The sequence below is a fragment of the Bombus vosnesenskii genome, unplaced genomic scaffold (genome assembly GCF_011952255.1).
Source record: "Bombus vosnesenskii isolate JDL3184/JDL3185 unplaced genomic scaffold, Bvos_JDL3184-5_v1.1 scf7180000013263, whole genome shotgun sequence".
In the NCBI taxonomy this organism is placed as follows: domain Eukaryota; kingdom Metazoa; phylum Arthropoda; class Insecta; order Hymenoptera; family Apidae; genus Bombus; species Bombus vosnesenskii.
The window spans coordinates 5,214,716-5,237,785 of NW_022882923.1; the positions used below are offsets into that span (position 1 = coordinate 5,214,716).

Consider the following 23,070-nt stretch of genomic DNA (forward strand, 5'->3'; position numbering starts at 1 on the left):
TAGATAGACTTAATCGGTCGTAATTGTGCATTTTTCCTCGGATAACGATCGTATAAGCCTGACAGCAATCCGATAGAAACACGCTCGACGTATCCTTTGTTCTTAGGGGAACGAACCACGATGATTCATAAGAACGTCAAAGAGAAAATTCAATTTACTCTTATTAATATATCGAAACTTTCTCCTCGCGATAGAGAGTAAATTAGGAGCAAACAAAAAGCTGATAACTTTAATCTATTCCTTTTTTTCGTATTTACCGAATAAGGTTTATCTTCGAAGGTTCTCGAGTCGTCACATATGACCAGCGGATTAATCGACGTTAATCGATACTTCTATCTAGAATTTAAAAGAACCTTCCAGAACCGAAGAAGACAGTACGAACCATTGATTGGGGATGCTGGCTAACGCGAGAGACGAGAAACTCTCGGTATACAGACGTTTATCTGGAAATTTGTTCTACGGTCTGCAGATAAATCTGCACGAGTGGCTCCGTTGTGTATGTACACGTTATTGGTCAACACACACGATTATCCACCGCTTCTATCGTGACCTATATTTGTACGAAGGGTGATTATTTCCCCTTGATTTTTTCCCTCCTCGTTGTTCGTTCAAAGAACAGGCCATTGTTGCACTCGAGGGTACCGCGTGATTCGAATCGAAACGTATTTTTCTTTCTTCCATCTACTCCAAGGTTCACCCTTTTATTCGGAACGCGTCATAACAAAATTTATGGATAATTTGTTACCCGCTGTTTTTTCCACGGGGAAACTTTCACGCACGAACGAACGGTCTCGCGGCTTACAAAATCATCGTTTACGATCTGTGTCGTTTCGAAACACAATTTCTCTCACACCATCGCAGCGACACGTCGGACTAAAGCAAATATTGAAACTTCAAAGGTTCTACCATTTCATCTTCGATACACGGCAGAACAAATATTCTCCGTGGAACATCGTTTTTTACGTTTCGAGATAATTTGAAAGTTCAGTCAGCATACAGTGGCTACGGAAAGTACGGCGCGTGATTACGGACCTGTAAATCGGTAGATTTAAGCAAGCAAGTTCATATTATTACCGCGAAAGAGAGAATTTAAAGAGCCGTTGATCCCTTGCATTGAAATCACTATGATTGACCATCGCCTTCTCTTCGCCAGACCTCGCAACAATATGACTAACTCTCTATTGTTTCAAAATGGCTTTTAACGCTTCATCACAGCGACACAGCCGATTGCTGAAACGTACGTACATACGTTAAAAATGTAAACACGCGTAATGCAACGATCAACCACGAACACGTGATTTCATTATCGAATGCTGCGAATCGAAGATTTCGTCGGATATTTCGAGAAACGAGGGTTATTTCGAGAATTTATGATCCTTTACAGGAACCCTTCGAACGCCTGTACGTCCCAACGAATTCAAATTACTCTCTACACGGTCGGTCCATGCTTTTTCTTCGTTCACGGCTATATTCGCTCGTGTCTCTCCAAAGACGCAGGTATGAGACTTCTCTGCCTCTTGAGAATCCTCACGAAATCTCTTCCCCTTCAAGGATTCATTTCCCTTGCCCAACAGGGGTGTCTCAGCTGTACTTTGCATACGTTTCCCAAATCCTATGCAGCGTTTGGAGCCCAGCCACCTACCTTATCTCGTAGAAATAAACGTCCTGACAGTGACGATGTGATTAATGACTCGTGCATGATAATTGCAACAATTATTCTCGTCGAGTCTTTTTTATTTTTATAAAAACACATTCGCTACGCATGATCGCTGACGGATCTACTGCGAGTAAATAAAACTAATAATATATCATTCGAGGAATATGTTAATGTACTGCACAAATCGCAAGTCCTTTTGCATGTAACAGATTCCGTGACAAAGTCTACTCTTACTTGCTTCCCTCTGATAAATCAAACACGCGAGATTCGATAGACGTGCATAGTCCTTTGTGACTGACCATATACGCGTACACCGATTTGGTTTTATCCCCGAGGCAAGAGCGTAGCTTTTGTTTCCACTCGTTAACCCAATTTCGAAGTATGCTCGGTATCAAGTATTTTTAATTTCATATTAACACGTCGAGTCGCGCACGCTCGAGTAAAAAAAAAAGAAACGTATCGAAAGGTACAGAAGACGAAATACGAGAAATCGAGAATACGAGAATCAATGTTCGCTCTCCGTTACATTTAACAAAGTTACGAAGAGCAAAATTTGGTGCCACTTTCGCGATTTACTTTGACGACCAGCTAAAAACATAAACAATAAGAGGAAGAGGAGACAGACAGAGAGAGAGAGAGAGAGAGAGAGAAGGCATCAAACTCGATCGATTCACGCGCAAACGAGAACCTATATTTGCTAATTAAATTGGAGACTAAATTCAGTCATACATATGTAGCAGTCGCTGCCACACTGTGGTCGCATTTACGTGGAACAAAGAGACTCTCTGTGAAGCTCGATCCAGTAGCCGTGATCCGAGATTATAAGCGAGGCGTTAAAGTCACTTTGCAAAACCGGTCTTGCATACAGTAGCCTTAGCAACCGAAGAATGCAATAAAATTACCAGGCAATTGTATCCACGTGTCGGTCGACGACGAAAGAGCAAGTAGTTTTGGTTTCCCCATCTCCGCAACCTACCAAGCTTGTAAACGATGATTAATACGCAGCGATCGAATCTACGCGACGTCTCCTCGACACGGGGCTTCGTTACACAGCCTTCACGTTCCTATCAGCATACGTAGAAAAATTCGTCGTCTCTTTTGGACAGGCGTGATTGATGAAACCTTTTTTCATCTGTCTTTTTTATTTCGAAGATGCTCGAAATTAGGTTCATTCTTCTTTCGTTACGAGCCGTTTTGAAATAGTTAGACATTCGAAAGGTTACCATAGTTCAGACTAAAATAATCTGAAAATTATTTAACCTCGTTGCGCAACATTAGTACGCGTCCGCTTCGTCGGACGAAAGGGTGAAATGACGAAGTGAAACTTTCCATTGGCGCCATTTTCATCGGCTGAATCATCGTTAAGATTTCTTCTAAGAGAGCCGTACGGTAAAAAGGGAGACCTGGTAATGGAAAGAAGCTGTTCCGAGGGTTTTCTTTCGCTTATACCTGTCCCCATCTGTTCACCCTCCTCGGAACAGTTACGGCTGATTTAAGAACACCATAACGTTCCCCCTTCTCTAACACATTCAGGACATGCTTTATGAAAATTCATGCAAATTAGACGTCGAATAAACGAGCGAACGGAATCATCGTTGTTGAAAATCCGTCGTCCCGCGAGAATAAAAGTGTGTCGGTGAGAAAGGACAGCCGAAGAAAGTGGATACCCAATTAAAATCAAAAACGTTTAATCGTGATCATATAGAAAAAGAGAAGAAAAGAAAGTCTTTCTTCTTCTTCTTTTTAAGCAAATATTTTTAAGATTGAAACAGTACCGAAGAGAGGAAAAATTCTTCCAAAGTTTTCCTAACAGTGATCAAAGAAACAGACAATAATATTGTACATCTTTCGTAAAATTTGAAAGTACCAATGAAAAGAAAAAGAACAGTAGTCTAAGTACGGAAATACATTGGCAGAGAAACGAAGAAATAGAGCAAGGAAATTTTGGCGTGGAACGACTCGAAAACATGGTAGGTATTTTTCTTTCAGCCATTACGTATTCTAGAGGAACGTGGCCGAGAGCAAACGTGTTCGTCTACTAGGACCGCCTACCCAGCTTAATTTCTACTCTTGGTAAAACCGTGTTGGAAAATTCCACTAATCTTTTGTGCTCAGAACACCGAACTATAGACGCTTCCTTCAAAAGGGACCCAACTATACATAAACGCCCCTCTGCACCGTCGATCCGAGCCCCAAAATACAGGTAGCCACGAGTTTCGTCCAAAACTTTCGAAATACCGAATGACGATGGACAAAATAGGAACTTGAAACTGTACAGATTTTATATTTTCTTTACGCGACACGCGCGTTAAAATATAGAGAATATCCTTACTCATAAATTGTGCAATCATTTGCAGACGAATGAAACAGCGATTTGAACGATGTTCGAGAAGAGTACAGTGAATCATGTGGAAATTTCGGATATTGGTGATCTGAAATGCAAGATAACGAAATGAATCGTAAATGATTCATTTATTTTATCGCGTTTCCATCAACGTGGTGTAACGGTGATTGAACGTTTCGTTTTCTTGGCGAAACCCCTTGCACGCGTTGCACAATAGTTAGCGTAGACAGTGCAAGGTATTCCAGTCACTGTTTTAATTGGAATATTGACATTTGTTAGCCATTTAAATACATTGTTAGTATTTCGCAAATGAGCCTCCAATGCGGATAATGGGAAGAACGCGTGATTAACGGCGGACGAGTGAGTGAGAGAGAGAGAGAGAGAGAGAGAGAGAGAGAGAAAGAGAGCGAAAGAGAACGGAGTCAACAAAAGATCGGTAGCATGAACATTAGTTACGTAATCACAACCAGTAGTAGAGGTTGTATTTTCTCAGTTTTTAACAATAGAAATTACATCCTCTTTGTCCTTAACGTGCTTGTAGATTTCGAGTTAATGAAAAATGAAATGACATTAAATAAAAATATTTTATAAGCAAAATGGAATTGTTCGTGGAATGAAATAGAAATCTATCATCGTACCACAGTTTCTATTAAACAAAACGAAACGGAATAATGATAACGTGCTTCGATTCGATTCCCTGGTGGAATAACATCGTTCACGCCTTCACGGGACGTTTAGCTGAGCACGTGTTCTCTACCGAAGCGAACTGCCTCGATTAATGCAAATATTATATTGCCCTCGTTACGCCCCGCACTTCTGTTCATATAATTCGATTATTTTTAAGCGGTCGCATACAATTAAGCCATACACCGTAACACCGAGGTATTATATTCATTCGACGGCTGCTTCTTCATTAGATGACCCGTTAATTAAAAGCAAAAGCTGCGCACGTGCATACCATGCGAACCAATCATCCTTGGATCGACAAATCTTACTTGCTTCATTAAATCGGTATCGCTCTTCTTTAATGTAATCTTCGTTCTATGACATTTAAAAATTGGTCGAATATTCTATCTCAAGTAGAAATATCTTTTACGATTGATAGGATATGAATGCACGCAGAGGATATAACGATATAACGATTTATTGAAAGTAAATCTTATTGCGAATAAATTACAGATTCTTACGTAATTGTGTTATTCCTACTATATTGGAATTGTAAATAATATTTGTCAACGGAATACGAACACGGGTTCGTTATTCCTCGAATATTCGTCTAAAACGATGAGAACGTAAAAAGAGAGAAAGATAGAAGTAACAAAAGGAGCGAAACCGTGTTGAAAAGTAGGGAGATTCGGCAAACAAGGCAATTCCAAGGCGATGAATTATTTAAAGGAAGCGCGATACGAAAATAGTGGCGCGATTCACAATTCGATTACCTGATTCGAAACTTTTCCACTGGCACGAAGAGAAATATGTTTTTTCCGCGCGTTCCCGTTTAATTAGTCATGAATTGTCGATAACATCGGCAAGGTTACTCGTAACCCGGTACAAAGGCGATCCGCGATGACTTAATTCGAAATCAGGCTCTCCTTGTTCGTTTTTCTTTCCGTCCATTCTTTTATAAACGTTGCGTGTTGTAAAAATAAAAGAGAAGGATATAATTCTTCTTTCGCTCGGAGAATCAGGCGAGTAATTAATATTCTCGCGATTGATAAATGAAAATAAATCGTTATACAGCATTCTCTACATATGTTTTTTCTCATTCTCTTTTTTTAGATGACCGATGACTACCATTTTTACTTACGTATATGGTGAATAAAAGATATTACGTAATGAGATAGATTTTACTTATAATTCTCAATGAGAATTGATTGTGAAATTCTGCCAAATAAAAAAAAAAAGTGATATAGATGTTACGTCAAGAATGACTATTTATTTCTAACTCAGAGACAATTGTACAGGTGTTAAAGAAGACGCTAAAATTCACAAACAGGCAGAATCACTCTGAACGTGTTTCTGTCACTTTTAAAGAAAATACGTACCACGCCAGAATAATTTACTTATAATTCTCGATGAGAATTGATTGTAAAATTCTTCCAAATGAAAAAAAAAGAAAAGAAAATACAAGGAAAGAACGGCAACACATCCAAACCAGGTGGCTGTTGAAGCGAGCAAAACTCTCATAGAAAGAAGACTAAAAAGAAAACACCCCACTGATCTCACTAAAGAAATAAAATAGTCAAACTCGAAGATGGTATCTCGCTGGGGGTAGCCACCCACATGCTACTTAGCAATTAAGTTAGAAAAATTTACCAAATGTCCAGCTGGACAAACTGTAAAGTACAAATTAAGTAATAAGAAAAAGAAGCTTTTAGAGAACCACGGTGCTGGTACTTACATCGTCGACTAAAAATTCTACAAAGAATGTATCGAAAACACTTGCTCACTGCCATCTGTTGTTTGTCGTTCGGTTGTCAAGCTTCCGTACATCTCGTCGATCGTTACGCAGTCGGACGACGACAGACATGGACTTTACGTAAACGTCCTATCATCTTTTATAACCGTAACACATTTTGGACATAATCAGATCGTTTAATAAAGCGGATTGGCGCTTGAATAAATTCATTATATAAAGAGCGCAGTGGGAAAGTGGCACAAGTACATTGTTTCACATACATGAATTAAGTATGAGACGACATAATATATTGTAATTGTACTATAGTATCTTTATCCACGGTCTTCTTAAGTTAAATACTTTGTCATTTTTTTTCTTACATTTCCTTTGTTCGAAGATGGTATCCCACTGGGGGTAGCCATCCACATGTTATATTATTATACCACTAAGCTATAATATTTTACCAAATGTCCTACTGGACAAATTGTAAAATGTAAATAAAAAAAAAAAAAGAAAAAAAACATTTCCTTTGAATCTATAGTCTGCTTCAGATACATAGTTTAGACAAGTTAGCAAGTGAAGCCGAATTGACACTGTTAATTCATCGACAAACGTTCGTTTTCATCTTCGTTTAATCCGCAGCGAACCTCCAGTGCACAGTGTATATTTGGCTTTGCTTGCTACTTGACTCAAACTACCGGCCGTGTCTGAACCAACATTAATATTTATACTATATATTTAGGCGAATCCGGAAGAACAGGGAGCACGAGTTCCGAAATTAAAAGAGAAACAAGAAAGCAAAAAAAAAAAAAAAAAGAAGAAAGAAAAGACGCGAAGGGACAATGAGAGGCCGTTATACCTGCGTTGCATCGCGAAATGCAATTCAGACACACCTGTAACGTCGACACGGTCGCGGCCGTCGTTCGTAAAAATATTCATCCAGGTCGACGAACGAAAAATGAATTCTTCTGTGACGATCGAGGCACCGAAGACGGGAATTTCCATACGGTAATATGTCACCGAACTGCATAACTCGATTGAATACAAAGGACCGACGTTCTTTCACCGGAAGCGGCATGGCAACGAACAGAGAGGCACGCGAGCGAGGAGAACCAGAAGAAAGATAGCGAAAAATTCGCAAGAATGAGGAAATATAGAAATTTTTGTATTTATTCGGGTTCTGACTAAAATCCTGGAATATTTAGAAATTGAGATTCACCTTGACGGTTAAACGCTGACTACGTTTGAGCAGTAAAACGGAAAGACAAAACAATTCGGGCGACTAAATTAACGAAACAAATATTCCATCCACGAGATCATCTATTCCAACAATCCTCCGCGTTTTTTCACGTTCCTGAAAATAGCATTTTTTTGGTACTTGTCACAAGCATCTACCATTGACATTGCAGTGACCAACTACTTTCAAGCATGACTGTCACACGAAAAATGAACAAACGTTGATGTGCAACAGAACGGTGAAAATAATAAATAAGTAAGAAAATATCGCCAAACAGGTCGGAGTGATTGAATTCGCGGAACCGTTATCGAGATATATCTGACAAAAAGCGAGAGACAAGAGATAATGAACGGAAGTGTGGCAAACGCGTGAAACTGGCCGAGCGATAAGTGAAACTATCGGCTCGTAAATCATCAGGATGACATATAGGAAGGGTGTACGTTTATTGGCACTCATGCGATCCGCGTGGCATCAAGATCGTCCTGCCAACCCGGCTACTCCCGTATTCATGCTATGCACAGCCATGTGCCGCATTGTGTACACGTTGCACATGCAACTGCAGATGTATGCACATGCATTTAGGTCGGGCCCGGTATCTCTGCCGGTGTGTATGCACGCCGCTGCAAAATTAGCTCCCAGTTCTGTCTTTCGTTCTGTTACCAGGCGCGAGACTACCGAATCTCCCCCGCGAGGGCTTCTTCCAACTTCCGCTGCCGAGTTACAAGGCACCGCATCGCCACGTTAACTGACCGAGATTTCGCCTCGATATCTGGCCATAGCGATTCTTACCAGTTCTTGGAACTGATTTTCGCGTCACGCGCGTCTTCTTTAACGTCAATTGTATCTGGTGAAAAGGGATTCTTTTGCACTTTCCCTCTTATTCGTCTGAAAATTCTGCCAAAAGTTTCACAACACACTGGAATCGAATACTCTTGACGAATGAACGTGCACGTTCGAGTAGAAATAATCGGCCATACAGAACGGGTGGCATTCGTCGACCCGGCAACATACCGTGGAAAAGTTCCACAGGAAATTTACGTAATGCAGACTAACACGTGTACACATGTACTAACGTTGATTCAACGCTGCTCTGATATGTAGATTGCAAACTTTTGCGGCACGTACAGAGTCGCAGCCAGAACGTTCAAAGTCGATATAGGAAAATTATAGTGGCCGTTGTAACCAATAACGACTACTAATGAAAATCCATGTTCTTCATCTCCACGATTGCTCGAACGACACTCGGTCAATTAGTTTGTCCGACATCAGCAAATAGGAAAATAGTAGATTCAAATACGGGATATGTATAAGTTGTATTCGGAATGAGAGGGAAATTTCTATTTACAGCGATTTAAAGACGCTCAACGGGAGAATAAAGAGCGCCTACATACGTTGCTTCCCAAACGTTCAACGGGACAAAGATAGAATTCTCCGCTGATAATATCAAAGAAATTTACACGAAAGAGCGAAGGCTAATATTGCACACAGATTAACATCCCTACAGAAGTTAGATGTGCTCGAACACGTCGCCCTTGGTGCACGAGGCGAGTGCAACGATTGTCGCAATTATACACCAACAGATAAGATTACGTAAAAGCGCGAATTTGGCTGCTTTAGTTCGACCTCCGAGCTCACGAGCGACCAGAGGAGAAGGAAATAGATGTAACAAAGAAAAAAAAAGGAACAGCGACGAGGGAAAAACGGTACAGAGAGATGGAGAGACACCGGGCATGAACGTCGAAGAGAGAAGAAGAACACGAGGAGAAACGGGTTGGAAGAAACGGGAAGACGAAAGAGGGAAGAAGGAAGAGGGAAGATGAGGTATAGTGCAAAAGAAAAAGAAGAAGAACCGAACGAGCAAGCGAGATAGAAGGCGAAAGAGAGGGATACGTATGACTGCTGGCACCAAGCAGTCTGCTCCGCTCACCTCGCTATTCCCGCAAGCAATGCCAGCCCGAGATTGCTGCTCGGTACTTGACTCGCGTTCACGAACATTCACGAACACGTACGAACACGTTTGAGCGTGCATCGAAGTGTACACCGACTGCGACGCGACGGCCAGTTGCCCCGGAGAGAGAAGAATCGTCCATCACAGTCCAACTCACAAATATTCCAAGTCCTTTCGTGGAACACGTGTTTATTCCCGAGCATCCCACAGTCACAGTTCCTTTCAAGAAAACTGTCCCTTTCACGCGATCCACGAACAACCGTATTTTATGCGGCTACTCAGAAAAACTAAACAATTTCGAGGAAAATAAAGAAGCAAGAACTTTTCCTTTCTTCCTTTTTTACTATTCAGGTCTCTTTCGTTTTATTGGTATTCTGTATTTGTAAAGAACGTTGGTAAATTCTCGAACTAATGTAAACAGGTTTATCGTATTTTTAAAAGAACTATTGCGAGATAGATAATTTTATATTTTTATTTCTGACGCAATGTTCGTATAAAGTAACGTTTATGATGTAACGTATTATGATCATACTGTAATAATAACGAATATCGTCAATGCGATTTAATTTGTGTGCCAAATAAATGGAAAACTGCGTCATCTTGGAAAAGTTCGAATACGCCCTCGGTTCGAATACGTATCTAGATATTAAAATTCAGTAATAGGCTTTATCTCGTTCTTATCGAGCGAGTATATCGCGCGTCCTTGAGCAGTTGCACTCGCGAAATCGTACCCTTCGCGATATCAGTCGCGAAATTTCATTTGACAGCTCTATGGATTATTCATATTCCTCGGAGGAATCGTACGAACAATGACGTCAGACGCGTCGAATACGACAGAAGCCGAAATATCGCGCGAGAAATTTCTGACAAAAGAGGTGAAATGCAAACGATTGCAACGATCGGTCTTGCATATACTTCCGGAAATAAATCCGTCGATATCGAGGAAAAATCAATGACACGTGGAGAAATTTGTGCTCGTGGCAGCATGAAATATAACGAAGGGGGAAAGGCTGGAATAAAAGAAGACAGTACGTGGGAAAAGCAAGTAGAGACAGCTTAGATCGGACGGAACGCCAAGATACGGCTCGATTCTAAATTTGGTCGAACCACGAGAGAAATGCAGACACACGAGTTGGGAAGAACCCTGGCAGTTACGCAGAGAAAAAGCCAGCGTAGAGGGGCAAGGTGTACCCGAACAGACCGTTCATTGTTTGCAATGGACCGCCTGTATATACGACTCGTTCTAATTCCCTTCCTGTTTACGTTGCTCCACGACTGACTACTGTAGCCTGCTCTTTTCTGATTGCCAGTTAAACGCGTTAGGTCATACCTCGGAAGTAATGTCGTTTCAGAAGCCCATTTCAATGAAAAGATAATAGCGGTAATATGACTAAACCGTATATATTTATGAAAATTATACGTTTACGAGCAGTGCGAGGTAATAGAAATTTGTTATCTTCGAAATATTCTAATAAGAAACTTATCTTGAATATATTTTATACCTTTGTCTTCCGCATTCTGATAAGAACCTCACTGTGAAAATTTCGTACATATTTATTTGCATAATTCAAATTTCCTTTAAATTTAATTTCCCCGACATCGATTCCTAAGAGGGGACTATTTCCCCATTCATCGACTAACTTTCTAACGCTTATCTCGATAAATTTCTTATCTTTCGACTTCGTTTAACTCTCAAGCTTCCGTTCGACGCGCTTGGGACTAGCCCGAGCCTAAAAAAATATTATTTAGAATCCATCAAATCGAACGTAATACGTGACGAACGTTAATTGGAGTCACGCCAAAGATTAGAGAGACAAACGTGGCGCAAACTTTCCACACCGAGTTCCGGGCTATCGTGATTCATGTATTCGCGAGATAGCTCTGACGTTGCGATAAAACTGCAAGGTTCCGATAGTCGTAACGATGTTCCTCGTCGATAATAGTCATAAAGGGAAATGTTTTTTTAACGCGTCTATTAACACATGGTTCCTGGGTGCATCGAGTAAAGCACGGTACGAACACGATACAGACACTGCAACGCGGATAGATGTACACGATGTTAACGGTTTACGTGCAACTCTGGATCGCCACGGGTCATAACTTTGAATCGGAGGAGCGCAGGTGTCGCCGGAAGTCGTTTTACGAGCGAACGGAAGCGTAAATCGGAGTACGACCTTCGTCACGGCCCGGAGGAAACTGAATACACGCTATACATGACGGTGCCCATCGAACAGTACTTATTATTTATGCGTCTCGATAAATTTTTACTAGAAGCGTCTGTGACATAACCAAAGTTACATAGAAAACAAAGTGACATTTACGATGCAAAAATTGTTATCTGATCTTCTTTTCACTAAAAATTAGAATTTCACTTCTCGCATCTTTTATTCATATTGGAGAAAAGAGTTTCAAGTATCTATATAACGTAGTATTTATGGATATTATTCCACACAGAAATATCCCAGCATTTTTACGTAATAATAAGAGAAGATCAGGTTCGAATGTAAACAAGCTAATTTACCTATGGTGTGCAAAAAAGTTTTTTTTTTTACTTAATTGTTTACATTCACGATTTGTCCAGTTTGGACATTTGGTAGAATTAGTGTGCAAAAGTGCACCTGATTTTTAAATTAAAAGCATCTAAATTACAAAATTCCATTCGTGTACGATATTCCATTTCACCATCACATGTATCCAAAAGTTACAATGAAAAGGAATCGAGAATCCCAGTTCTAAGAACATTACAAATTTGTACGTGACCGCAATCAAGTTTAGCTAGAGTTTGGACTGTTCTCTAGAGTATTCCAAATAGGTTGGACAATTCGGTGTGAACCGAGCTTTAAAGGATCGACGAAAGCATGCTGTAAGCTCTTGAATAGATTCAATCGCCGGGAGTGTCTTCTCGGAAGTACTCGGATGCATTTAAATGCCCCTGGTCAAATAAACAGGCCGCCGCTTGAATACCGATCGTCCGGCCGATATGATTTTTGCATTTGAATGCCGCGATCGCTTCCGTTTTATGACGTGCATTCGCCCGTTGATAATTACTCGTTTAATTGCATTTGCTTTTTCTCCAACACTATGAATCTTTAAATATATACGATCTTCTTGTACTTGTATTACTTTATCGAAATATTACGCATGGAAGACCCGTTGAATTGTTTTAATTTTTAATCATTGTCTTAACCAACCGTTATTTTACTAACAAGCGTATTTGCAATTTTATCGCTTTTAAACGAAAATTGTTATTTTTTTTCATTTTTTGTTCAAAATAATAGCGAGCATAGTAATAATAGGTTATTCTCTGGCCATTATTTTTAAGCTTCAACAGAGATATATATTTACGTAAGAGAAGTACACAAAAAACCAGATATTCTAACATTTATTTTCAATGCTAATTAGCTCCACCTGTTTAACGTTAATAGCTACCGAGTTTGTTCAAAGTAATTCCACGAATACGATTAGTAAAAGTCCCCTGGTTTTTCTTCGAATCGATTTATACATATCAGCGTTCTCTCTTGATAACGGGATTTCCTAGGTTTCATGAATAAATAAAATACGAATCTGCCCAAAAAAATGTTCTTAACTCGAGTGATTTACGATGACAGAGCCGACCTGAGCCTTAATCGTCTAAGAAAAAGTGGACAAAAGTAGCGGAGCAAGAGAGGCGAATAGTTGCATCCGGTGATTCGCGATACCGGAAAAAAAGCAAGATCGTCACGTTGCCATGGCCGTGAGACGAATAGAGAAGTGGCTAAGCTGAGTAATCGATAATACTCGTCAGGCAACGAGGGACAATAATGACAGACGGTTGCCTCTGATCGATCATAATCGTGCAGTTTCAAGGATAATGCCTTGAAGCGTTTCGCGGGTCTTTGCCAAGGACACGATTGCCAGCGTGCCTTTGAATAGGATTGCATCATAATCCTCGCACCTGCACGGTTCATCGCGATGTCTGACGAGGAACTTTCGCGAGAAACACGGAAAAATACGCGAGCCTCGAGCATCTTTTCTCTGAAAGACTGAATACGTTCCGGGTTTCGTCAATGGAACGGACGAATGTTGGAAATTTACAGAATTCTATTTATAGGAAGGAACTTTTTATTTCGGTTATTTGAACGCGAATTCCTATTATATGAAAGAAAAATCAACATGATAACAGCGAGAAGAATCGGTGTTCTATGCGATTAGTGCATGGACTTAAAGGATAGCGCAATGTGACTCGTAGACTTTTCATCTGTTTGCGCAGGATAGGGGAGTGACAGGATGTAGGTTTAAAGAAAGTCGTAAATTTTGTTTAACTTTTAAATGTCAGGGGTGAAACTTCAAAGAAAAATGAGATAAAGACACTCATCCCGGTCTGATAAAACAGTAGCACATTCTACAGTGCTGCATGTATTAGATACGTACTATGTATTAGAGTGTACTTTTTCTGATCGTGACGCAGATACTATTTACGACTTACGATCAGTATCATTTAGTTTCTCTTCTACATTGTATTCGTTGAAAAATATTATCATCGTAACTAAAACGCATTACCTCTCTCTTTATATTTCTAACAGAGAAAATCTTAGACAATGAGAATTCCACGAAACATGCGAGACACGTAACAGTTCAAGATCTATTTTGACTCGCAACGAAGACAAAACTTTCACCGGTAAAGCTACAGGCGAAAAGAAAATTGTGAGCAGGATCTGGTATTTCGAGAGAAGAGGGCTTTGTTTCTCGTAAGCCAGGAGATCCCGGTGAAAAGCGTAAATATATAGTTGGACGAGGTAAAATGAAAAACAAACTCTCCGTTTGACGTAATGCCACGTGGTAACACGCGTGATGCACATCGTTGGGGAGTCGTATCGTGTAAAAGAACGCGTTCACAGAAACGAAATTTACGAGGGTCGAGGAGAGACATGTGCGCGCGGAGCTTTCTTTCGGTGGAAGTATACGGAACCAGAGAGAAGGGTGGAAAAACGTGGGAGCACCGTCAACACCCATGGTATGTGTACAGTGCATAGTGTACACGGACCCGATGCCAGAGACAAAAGAACTCGCGGGGATACGACATCGTTAAAGAACGCCTAGGAAAAAAATAACCAGCTGACGGAATAATAAACTGAAACTATCCGTACAAATACAGAGCACGACCATTAAATTCGTGGAAGAACAAATAAATGCATTCTACGAAAGCTGCAGTATTTATTCATAGTGGTGCTAGCTCCCAGTTTGTTTTTCAATAATAGCACCAGTCTTCGATTGTAAATAACTTTTTTTTTTTTTTTTCGTACACCTGGTACGATGCACACGCTGAAATCCTATATGCAATGTAAATAGATTGCAAAGGGAAAGTGACGATCGAGACAAGCCGGTGATAAGACATTGAATTAACGGTAATTATTTCTTGTTTAGCTGTATTTTTAACGATGACGAAACGATAGAAACGAGAGAAAAGAATCGATAAAAATAGACTCGGACGATAACGCATCCACGACAAATATCATCGAAACTCGTGATCTCAATGTGTACAATTTATCGTGACATCTGCTATCTGCATAAATACACGGCAGTTAGAGCCGAAACCGTGGCCATGTAAACGATATTATAATAAACATTCTGATGAAATTTTTCGACGATTTACGTGTTCCCGTGTAATCAACTTTTCCGCTAGATACGGGAGGGCGGAGAAGAGACAGACACGATTCTTGCACAATTTCTCTTGTTTTTCAGCTTCGTTCGCATTTCGAACTAGATAAGAACGAACACGAACATTTTCGCCTTGAAACAGTTTGTCCTTCTGTCCAATCACGTACATGTACACGGATGCGTTCAGTTCGCGATCGGTTATATGCTATCGGTCGTATATGCAATTCGAAAAATAAAAAATCGTAGGCGACGAACATCGCCGTGGAAACGTATACGAACACACGTGTGTCTGTCATTTGCATTTATACTATACAGATCGTATTCCGGCACCATCGTTTTATATTCGCCACAGTAAAAAAGCATACCGTTTCACCGTTTCGTCGTTTTCTTTATTATTCGACACTATAAAAAAGATCTGCCTCCCCTCGCGTCAGATTAGATAACCACGATTCAATGTGATCCAACGACAGTCCCTGAAAAAATCGTCGGACATAAATATGTTATTTTGCAAAAACTTGAAATTCGAACTATTCTCGAGTTAACGTCGATCGAATTTGACTGAGACATTTTTTTCCAAGTATTTAAATAGAGCGAACGTTGCGCGAAGAAGCTGAAGATCGTATTTACAGACGACCACTTATTTCGTGTTACGTTAATGTCGATTGTATCGATGTAAAAATGCCACGTTATTTTCTTCCAACTCCATCAACCCTTACCAACTGGTCGGTTATTTGGGAGCAGGCTAAAGTATGGTAAATTACAACGTTTCCTAAGAATAAAGAAAACGTGTTTTCAATGACCTCGATTCTTCACATTTTTTCCCCTCTTGCAGGAAAATATCGGTATTGAATTACACTGCGGCCACTATAATATTTACATGTTGGATATGCGATTGGAAAGCGGTGTGCAAACATGTTCCGTTCTATGGTAGCAAATACGAGAGAGGAACGCCACGGAAATACTCGCACTATTAGCGTTACACTATCAGCAAACAGCGGTTATTATTTTGATATGCTCGATGAAATCCATGTTTAATTAATTACATAAACTATAATAAACGATTACATTACGTTATTTGATTGATTCGAGGCGTTATTAAGTGAATATTTGAGTGAAAAAAAAATCGCCCGAACAGGGACTCGAACCCTGGACCCTCAGATTAAAAGTCTGATGCTCTACCGACTGAGCTATCCGGGCGCTCTGGAAGAACCCTAGCTATGAACAGAACATGTTGCTCGAGTCGTATTATGACGGCTCGATATCTCGATGGTACAAAAGTATAAAATAATATTCGCCCGAACAGGGACTCGAACCCTGGACCCTCAGATTAAAAGTCTGATGCTCTACCGACTGAGCTATCCAGGCGTTGAAAGCAACGCTTCCTACGGTATTTTAAATACTCACATAACTCCTTTCAAACCAACCCCTATAATAATCTTATTTTAATAATTATAAAATTCTCATTAACTTTCTTTTCCACTAAAAATATTTTTCGTAATATGAAATCATATAGGCACCCATTAGTCATCTTTCCAGATAGAATAAAATGTTACAATTTTAATAGCTGAATCAACGTCGACTGACTTAATGTTTATAGCGTCATGATTTATCGCGATGCATTGATCGGTGCTGGAATATAAATCGAAAGGTTCAGATATCAGAGAAAAACGTCACTTCGCAGAGGATAATTATAAACCAAGCAAGATAATATTATTTTACCCCTTCGACTCGAACAAACGCTCGTTTGCTGACGAGTTAAAAAGGAAAGGAAATAAAAATAACAAACATTTTTTCCACGCGTGTAATTGCTCACGATGGACTATTAGTCCACTTTACGATGTAGTTAGCAGTTAGAGAGACGATGAAACTAATTGCGGCGCAATCGTGGCAAAATATTAACGCACATCTTGCAGAACTTTATCTTTCTCTACGCGCGCCGATAAGGAAAAAGCGAGTCGAGGATCGTGACAGATGCGTCCGTATACCTGTTTTCTTAGCAAACAAAAGATTCTTTATAAGGATTGAGCGATTCATGTCGAGATAATTAACCGCCTACCGAGTACCATCACTCTTATATTGTCGTTTCTTCCTTGAAAAATAAAAAAGAAAAATCAACCAGTTAACAATTTTACACACAGAAAATTTGTCGTGATCGGAGTTATACATGTTCGTCGATTTAATAATTGTACAATGCCTCTCTTCTTTCCTTTACATTTTATATGAACAAAAATAGTACGAAATTTAGTTCTTTGCATTATCAATGCCGCTATAACAATGCCAATGAAGTGTAAAGGGTTAACCAAACGAATATTAACCAACCACCTAGTAACGACATAATAATATCGTTTACCTGTGGCAGCCGATCAAAGAGGCGAAATTAATTTGATCGAACAGATAGTATCGAGAAAATTGCTAACGCCAGTCCCACGGAGTGGAAAATCCGTCGACCAAAAAATCTTGGTCCACGATAAACGCAGCGAATAATCGATTTTTTCCTCTTCGTTTCTTCTTGTAAATTACACCGTTGGAAGTTTCGTTCGTCGAAACAATGATTCTTAACATTTATCGTTAACCATAAAGTAGTAATAAGATTAAACTATTGGTACTTGTTGTATTCAATCTTGGGATATCAGGACGAAATTGAAGCTCGTTTGTTGTATCAGTGAACAACGGATTATCCATTACCTAACTGTCTGCGGCTTAACTTTGGTTCCGAGACATTTTTCCACAAACTGCTTCGTAAGTTTTCCGCCACATTTCTCCCCACTATGTTAACGCCGGATTCTCCTAATCGTCGCTCGTTTCGACAAGGAAAGTTTGCAGAACGTCACGTCGTAATCACTGTAATTGATGTATGATTCCTAACAAATTACTTATTTCAGCCTCGACTTCACCGATTATCGTTGCCCTTGTTTTTAGTATTTTTGTTTTCGCGCACATACACTTGGAAAGACATTACGATACCACAATCTGTATCCTGATAACAAAGATACGAACACTGGCATGATATTATATTTCTTTTACGAAAACATCAGGAAAAATATGTTTCTATTATTGCGATAGGAAAAAGATCGTTTCGTAGAGAGGGAGAGGAAATTGGATCTGGTAAAAGAGCTAAGAACGAGTGGAAGAATCCCCATCGTCAAACATGTATAACGCATCTATACACACCACTATTATACCACCATCCATCAAGTCGTCTAACAAGCAACAAAACCTCTAGGTTCTAGATTGTAATCCAGAACTTTCATTCCTGTTACTTTGTAGCAACCAGATAGTAAACTCGAAGTATTCAAGGAAACTGGCCAGCGGTGCATAAAAAACACGACAGAGTGTGACCGGTGTAGCGACCGGTTCGTCGTTGCAATGTTGTTTCGTGTAATTGACTTTGTTCGCAGCAGTGAACCGATTACATACTTCGAAACCCATGCTTTTTTTCTTCCATCTCGTTCTTTCTACAAGCTTTAACAACTGCCATCACGACGGACCTTTTTAGACTTTACAAAAACGAATTTCCTCACCAACCGTTGGCCAGAGCTTTGCAACGAGGGCCAAACTAATCATCCAGGAAACGCGTCACGGTTCAGGTGGTTGTATCGATTCCAGCGAATTTTTAAAGATTCGCACGGATGATTTCAACGAAATTGATGGAGAATTGAATCGTCAAAACGTTAAAGCACGCTTCATAGGTACAGTGGTTCGTGAAAATATCTCAAGCCTCACCGTAGCAAGTTTTTATTTCCTATTCGATATTTATAAAACATTTTGATATTTAATTAACATCGTAATCAGACACGACTGTTGTGATTACATTGGTAAAATTTGAAGCTTGTTTGAAAACTGGAAGCTTCTAAAAAATAGTTTCCTCGTTTTTCCCGAAGAACTCGTTTAAGTTGTGTGTGTCATTTCTGGAATACATGTGTGATACGGTTGTGCGACGATTCAGGGTCGTCGTCCAGCGGAGACGAAGAGGTTTCTCGAAGAGTACGGCCTCTTGGCTTGGAGCCATTAACTTCCCGATGTGTCAAGTTCTCAATATTAGAAGTTACGCGCGGACCCACGGACCACCTTTGTTTCGTGACGATTGACGACTTCGCTTGAAATTTGCTTTCCTACGCGCCTCGAGAAAGCGCGCGTGCAATCACAGTTACACTCGCATCTAAAATAGAATCGTCATTTCTTAAGCCTGCTTTTCTCAAGCTTCCGTCTTAATCTCGATCTCTGACTTTGTTTTGGCAAACCGACAGATAAACGACGTTATAACAGAGGGTTGAGACAATCTTTAGCGTAAAATTGAAATAAGGCATGACATCAAGCACATGAACAACGGTTTTCAAATATACGATTATAGTATGAAGTCCGTTCTAACCGCATATTTATTCGAAACAAACTGCAATGACTTTAAAATCAAATGGCTTTAAAATTTAAGTAAGATTTTACGATTATCTGTATACAATATACTAAGCGCTTATTTCTTGACCTATTTTTTTTTTTTTTTTTTTAACAATGATGTATTCTTTTTAACGTCGACGTAATAAAAGATTGTAATATTAAAAAAATCACATGAAAATTCCATAAACGAAGAATTACATCTATCACAAGTTCGTGATAATTAATTCCAAAAAAAATATTGTTTCCCTAACTGCGTCATTCGTCGAAAAGAGATATGTAGTATCTGAATGAACGTAAAATCGTTAATCTCTTTCCGAGAACTTGAAATGACAAAATTTCGATTACACGTGCAATTTCCGTTTAGCGTAGTTACGAACGACCTCGTCACTGTTGCAATCGAATAAAGCAACAATGTTCCAATAATCTGGCAGCGACGCCTACGATGATGTGACACGTACTATATATTATACATATATCGTCAGGATTATGTCGTTGTTACGTACGATATTACGTTAGCAGTGCATTTCATCAAGGAACGTTGGAAGCTCGTTCTCGCGTTGGCTCATCGTCGCTTTAAACAACGATTTCCCGGCCATAACAACAGAGAAGGCCCATAGCGCAGGATACACCGCGATTCGTTAATTTATTACTGTTTATGCGACACACAGGACATCAAGTTTATCAATCGTGGCCGTGGGAAGGATGACTAGATCACTGAAGCATCGAATCAATCGTCGAAATCGACAGTTTTCCGCTGTCGTCATGTATACGTGTGTCTGAACACGTCCGCAACAATCATTCACAATAGCGACATTAACAATTGATCGATGAGCATCGACGACCTCTCACACACGAGTACAAATGAATATACAGGGTGGTTGGTAACTGGTGGTACAAGCGGAAAGGGGATGATTCTATGCGAAAAAAGAAGTCGAAAATATAGAATAAAAATTTTTTTTTTTAATATTTTTTTTTAATTTTTCCATCGAGACAACGATCTACAGTGAGATCCGTTATAACGAGACGTGATAAAGTGCACGCGTACCGAGCGAAAATTCAAAGTCGATTTTCTCGAAGACAAAGCCCCGAACGAAAAGTTTGTATTCTATATTTTCGACTTCTTTTTTCGCGTAGAATCACCCCCTTTCTGCTTGTACCACCAGTTACCAACCACTCTGTATACATACCATCGATCAAGAGGTTTGAACTACTATGAATTTCATGAAATTTAAAAATTTCATCTGTTAACTGGGGAAAATGAGTTAAATCGTCGCTCGAATTTTTAATCATTGGCAGATAATACTATTAATTTAGAAATTCCCTTTTTCTTATCTGGCAGCTCATCATATCGCGAAATGGATATCTGTCGCTCATCGACCACCGGTAAAATTCGCGTGACGTGGCAAGATCTTATCGATCGTGAATCGTATCGAAGATCTATTAGAAGCTCGTAAATACGAGCTACGTCCGCGTGTACGTCGAAAAGCTCGGTGATTAACCTAGAAAACCCGATGATCGAGCATCGACCTGCGAATATACTCGCGGCAAAAGACGGGGAAAGAGCGAGACACAGAGAGGAAGAAGAAGGGGAAGCAGCCTGTTTCTAAGAATCCCAACGTGCTAGCAAGCATCCCTTGGAAGCTTGCCAGTATCAACCTATCGCAAATATAGGTAGTTAATGCCGGCTTCACACCGAATCTCTTCGATTTTGCGTGAGAAAATTCATTTTACCGAGATGTCCCTAAATCTTTTGATTCGTCCATTTTGAAATTCTTTTTTACGTATTCTGCCGTGCATCTTTTGTCTCGATATCTTCGACAGATAATTTTATGCATTTTAGCCGTAGCTAGTTCCAACATTAACAACGAGAAGCAACCTTTAAATGACATTAAATAAGGAATAATGAGTCTTTCAATTGATCGTGATAAGAGCAATATTACCGACTCTCTAATATCTCTATTTTGTAGAGATTATTCGTTTAATTATTTGTCGGGCGATAAGAGAATAGATATAATTAGTCATAATTACATATCCATGTGCGTAGAATGTATTGAATCTTGCGCCAACGACTTTTCTAATTACCATCGATATCTCTACCCTTATTAATCCCTTAATTCCTTAAACCTCCGTAAACACATCAAATATTAATTATCAAGGCTATAAAATTCGATGAGTAATTCCAAGTTGCAGATAAATTCGCCAACAATTTCCGATTGAACGTGCTTCCAATTGCCAAGGTAGCCCGGCTAGCTCAGTCGGTAGAGCATGAGACTCTTAATCTCAGGGTCGTGGGTTCGAGCCCCACGTTGGGCGAGATAACCAGTCTTTTTTTTCTTTTTCTCAGAAACACACAAAACCAACGACATGTATACTCGAGATTTAACTCCACAGGTCTATCTCGAAAGAATTAAGCATCCGATAAGGGTCGTGGGATTTTTGCACGCGCACGAAACCGAAATCGTGTCGGAAATTTTTCCCGTTTCAAGGTACAAGTCGCTCGAAGAATGTAAATAATCGAAATCTTCGCGTAATCTTATCAAAATCAACAGACTAATGGATTCGCAAAGCTACGAAAGAGAGAGAGAGAGAGGGAAAGAGAGAGAGAGGGAGGGAAAGAGAGAGAGAGGGAGGGAAAGAGAGAGAGAGGGAGGGAAAGAGAGAGAGAGGGAGGGAAAGAGAGAGAGAGGGAGGGAAAGATGTAGAAGGGAGGAGAGGAGAAAGGGATAAAGAGGAGAGAGAAAGAGAGGGAAGCACATCAGATACATCACGTCGTGACAAATCCGATTTCGTTCGAACGAAATAACCAGACACGATGACGTGACGTAACGTCACCTTCGTGTAGACGAAACCACAAACAAGTTCGTAGAACGACGACGATGCGCGTCAAATTCGTTGCTTCCTTTAAATGACTCCCTTGGTCCGGTTCCTGCATATTATCCGGCAAACCCTCCTATTAGAAGTCTCCGGTGTGAATTCAAGTTTTCAAAGGCCTGCTGCCCGTGGTAGGGATTAGAGGCAAGTGAAATTCGTCGGACAGGTGCGCTCGTTGGTGGAAAAATCGTTGCGAGGGCAAAAAGAGAAGGAGAGAATAACGCGGAGAGGAGGAGGCGAGATCGAAACGTGCAGAATAGACAGGCCGAGGTGCCAGGTGTTTCTGAAAGTTATTTTCGAGTGCAGTTTCGATGAGAGTGCAGAGGGGGATAGGGCTGGTCCGCGGAGTCGTGTATTTTTAGGTGGTGCACGGCATGCGGCACACCACCGCAACGTTTCGACACGACCCGAAATAAAGTGTTTATCGAACGACACGGTAGATCGCAGCCGGCACCACAGCCTTTCGTCCCTGGCCAGCGAAAGTAGATCGGTTTACGGGACACGTACGGGAGACAATGCGTAATTAATAGCCCGTGGTTCCTTCCGTTTCCGATCGCCACTCTCTGTCTCTGTAATAACGTCGATC

The 23,070-nt window shown here is 40.2% G+C and overlaps 1 protein-coding gene and 3 non-coding genes across 5 annotated transcripts in view; 1 reads left to right on the forward strand and 3 right to left on the reverse strand.

The window, feature by feature from the left end:
* LOC117232926 (sestrin-1) overlaps nt 1–23,070 on the reverse strand; it is a 150,441-nt gene that overhangs the window by 47,334 nt on the left and 80,037 nt on the right. The window lies entirely within an intron of this gene.
* On the reverse strand, nt 16,346–16,418 carry Trnak-uuu. The gene has a single exon. It is a non-coding gene; the product is annotated as a tRNA-Lys (tRNA).
* Trnak-uuu lies at nt 16,514–16,586 on the reverse strand. Its single transcript has one exon. It is a non-coding gene; the product is annotated as a tRNA-Lys (tRNA).
* Nucleotides 21,854–21,926, forward strand: Trnak-cuu. The gene has a single exon. It is a non-coding gene; the product is annotated as a tRNA-Lys (tRNA).